The 3949-nt window shown below is 41.4% G+C and overlaps 1 long non-coding RNA gene across 1 annotated transcript in view; it reads left to right on the forward strand.

The window, feature by feature from the left end:
• LOC137220771 (uncharacterized) overlaps window positions 1-3949 on the forward strand; it is a 256549-nt gene that overhangs the window by 91639 nt on the left and 160961 nt on the right. The gene's annotated exons all lie outside the window — the stretch shown is intronic.

Genomic DNA, 3949 nt, shown 5'->3' on the forward strand with positions numbered 1-3949 from the left:
TACTGCATACTTCTTGTGTGTGTGTGTGTGTGTGTGTGTGTGTGTGTGTGTGTGTGTGTGTGTGTGTGTGTGTGTGTGTGTGTTTCCTCTTTCCATGATTCTGCCTGAGGATTCAGATGCAGCCCTTTGAGAACTCCTTTGCTTTCTGTACCTAAAGACAACACAGAATCTTTTTATTTTAATGGTTTAACAACTACTCATCACAAGGGGGAAAGAAATGAGATAATGAGATAATAACATGAAACTCCAAGAAGTTAGAAGTGTTTAAGAAATCTGACAAAGTTTCTTGGCTCCTATAGGTCCTTTTGTAATTCTCCGTTTTTCATTGTCCACCTTGAAAACCAATTCTAGGACAGCAAGAGTCATAGAATTTATCTATGTCTTATATACTAAGAACGCAGAAAACAAATCCTGACACAACAAATGAACAAAAGATGTTGGTTACAGAACACATTTTTACTAAAAACAAGTTTGGCTAAAGGGTGGAGGGCTTAGAGATTTTGGTTATAAAATTGATTTCTAGAAATTAACTTGTCTCTTTGTCATAGAATTTCTTAATTAAAACAGAGCCTAGAGAATACAAAACAAAATCCATTTCTTACTGAAACAGAACAGAATGTAACCTCACTTTGTAGCTAAAAATAAAAAAGGGCCCCCTGCGTGACTGAGGGTGTCTTTGTAGATTTCAGTACCATCTAACTAAGATTTACAAATACCACATTCTATACTGCCCCAAGGAAACCAGGATTATCATCTTCCTGTCTGCTCCATTGTTCTGACTTGTGTAATTTGTGTACTTGTGTACTATGATTATCTATCCTTCCTCTCCAGCTAGTACAGTTTCAATGACTCCTGGAAGTATATTTCTCTGTGACTGCCTGGCACTGAGCGGTATGTCCCAAACCTAATATTGTGCTCTTCCTTAGGAAGAAAACTAATAATGCTAACTATAACGTTAACTCTAGCACAGTAAGCCATCTACATTTTATGGTTCTGAGTTTTTATTCTTGGCAGTAGAAGTATGCTTGGTAGTTAATTTTACATCAGGCTGCAACCCAAGAGTTTGTGTCTGACAGCTTTAAATAGAGAAAATGAGTATTTTTAAAACAGCCCAGCAACTATTGGTATGAATCAAGTAATTTCGGGATACAAATGGATAGTGAGTAAAATCTACTCTATTCTGTAATTTTGTTGCGACTACCTGCTTCTGACATGAAAAGAAAAGTGGGCATTAAATCTAGAACACATTTTCTTTGGCTCTGAGGGTGCCAATGGGACCTTTTCCTCACTAAAAGATACGCTGGACTAAGCTTTTCTTTGGCTTCCTAAAGCACCTGACTGCCCAAGGTAGTGAAGCAGGACGAGGCACCAAAGACCTGAATTTGACTTCCTGACCTGGGCATAAAAATAAAACCTACCCCATAAAGTGTTTGGGGGATTAAATGAGAAACGAGTGTAAAACTCAGCACAGAGCTGGTGCAGCCTACTCAGCAAATGTCCTAGCCATCCTTATTATCAGCTTCATCCTTGGGGAATGTACATAAAATTTCTGAGTCTCAGTTTCCTTACCTGTAAGATTTAGAATGTATGAACCCGTACTGAATCATTAGGTTGTAAGGACTAAGGGCCCACACTGAGTGTGGGCACAGTCAGTCCTCACCATCTGTTAATTTTATTTCTTCAGGAGTCCCAGAGAGTGTAGCTCTTCTGTGCTAGATCCAGAAATGTTACCGTGCAACCACTTCATTGGTAGGATACCAGCAGGAGCAACTTTATTTCATTATTTAATTTCACCTTGCCCTCGATCAGCCCTTTCTGTCTGATCTCCCTTCTCCACCCCAGGAAATTATCTAGGACAGATCTCCTCGTCTTCTGGTCATATTCAGGCATTGGAGACAGTCTCATTTTCAGACATTAGAAAGTTCAGTCTTGTCTAAATGCAACGTCCATCTCTCACTCAATTAAAAACTTTCCCCTTTCACAGCTTGCTCCTGTGAAACCTGTAGTAGGCAAGGGGTGCACAGTTTGACCAATGATTACACCTCCTGGGCTTTCCACATCTTTATCCCTGTCCTTGAGGTTGTTTCTGCTTCTTCCAGCGTGAGGGTGGGAAGGAGGACAGAGAGGGAATGGGACATGCGCGTCTAAACCGACCGGGTTGGTGCTGGTGTTCCTCACAGCAACTGCTCAGTGCTCTTCCTCTCACAGGCCACCCTGGTGAGTTCTTAGGAAGCTTCACCATAGGGAATCTTCCATCTGCACTTCCTTGGTGCAGGTGACGTTCTTCACGCTGACGCTTTTAGGTTCACCCTCAGGTCCGGCTCCTGGTGGTCCACTGCCCCCTCCTTCTGGTAGAACTGGTCCCCTGCAGGCAGTGCTCTTGCCTGCCATTGGTGGATGTGTGCCTGCACCCATCAGGGGCTCTTCTCACTCTCAGTCAGGGCCAGCTGACGTCTTCAGGTGAGAGGGGTAAACCAAGCTCTGTGACCCCCTGGTTCCGGGGAAGATGATCAGGTTCTCCCAAGATCTTCCCGCATGCTCTGCTGTAGGCTTATGCTGGAGCACTTGGAGCCTCCTGACCTGACAGCAATGCCATGTCCCTGTTGTTCTCACCTTCCCTCATAAATCAGTGGAAGGAAGGTGGTGGTGGGTGGGTGACAGGTGGGTACAGAGCCAGGGAGATGGTGAGTTCAGTGTAAACGGCCTGACAGCTCAGTTTAGGTGTAACAACTCTTAACACTCTGAGTTATAATTCTGATTTATGTTGTTCTTTTAAGTTATATAGTTTTCTTAACAGCTTCATTTGATCTGGGAGGTCATGATTAGATCTGTTTTGTGCTTTTGTCTTTCTAGTATGTTTTCAGTGTCCAGAGGGGTAGTATATGGTTTTTCTCTTTTTTCCTCCTATAACTTTGTATTGGATTTGACCTAGATCCTTTTCTGTTGCTCATATTTATGTGAAACTAGTTTTCCTACATTTTTAGAAGTTATGGCTCTATTACTCAAGGTAGTTTTCTTAATTTTTAGTGCTCCCACTTCAGTTTTTATATTTTTTGTAGCATTAGAGCATATGTTCACTTACTTTTTGAGATTTCCTGGGTCTCTTTCCCTTTCCCTATTTACCTGGGCCCTGTCTTTCATTTTTCTATGTTGTCCAAATTTTTCCTGAATTTTTATTTCATTCTAAGAAGTTTCTCCCCATTGTGGGGTGCTCTCTCAAAAGGAAATTCTGGCTGTTTGGTCTTGCCAGTTCATGTGACCCACACTGCTTCAGTCTTTTTCAGACTTTACTGTGGGTCCCTTGCAGTCATCTACTATTGAGTTGGGCAAAATGCTTTCCAATTTTGGCTGCTGTTTTCAGATTGGCTGGTCTTGTTTCTCAGTGAATACCTGTGCACTATTTTGCTCTTTCATTTTTCAGATCCACCAGACACCCCATTTCTTCTCTCTTGTCTTCTTCCACATAGACACTGACACCATGTACAACTTGTGGATGCTGTTAATTTTTTGTTACCTGCTGTGTTTAGGGATGTGTGGGTCTTTTTTGTCGACTAGTTTTGTTGCAAAAGTTGTTTTGTTCTCCTATCTAGTTGATTGCTTTTTTTATGTGCAGATTCTTCACAAAAGTATTTTATTATACTATATAAACATGAAGTGATAGCCCTAGTAAAATAACAAATTGGATTCTGTTATGAACAATTTATTACGTTATACTTCCGTTTTTAAAATCAAGTGTTGTGATTCAGTGGAAGGAATAATGATAAATTCTCTCTCCCCCATTTCAATAGCCAGTAAGAGCCAATGCCTAAACGTTTCTTTTATTAAGTCTGATCTATTGTAGAATTCTGTAAGATGTCAAGGGTAGCGCAGCAACCTGGAGCTAGGAATAGTGGAGCTGTTACCACCCCTAGGCTGGAAGCTACAAGGGGAGATGTTAATGGAAGCCAGA

The sequence above is a fragment of the Pseudorca crassidens genome, chromosome 3 (genome assembly GCF_039906515.1).
Source record: "Pseudorca crassidens isolate mPseCra1 chromosome 3, mPseCra1.hap1, whole genome shotgun sequence".
NCBI lineage: Eukaryota > Metazoa > Chordata > Mammalia > Artiodactyla > Delphinidae > Pseudorca > Pseudorca crassidens.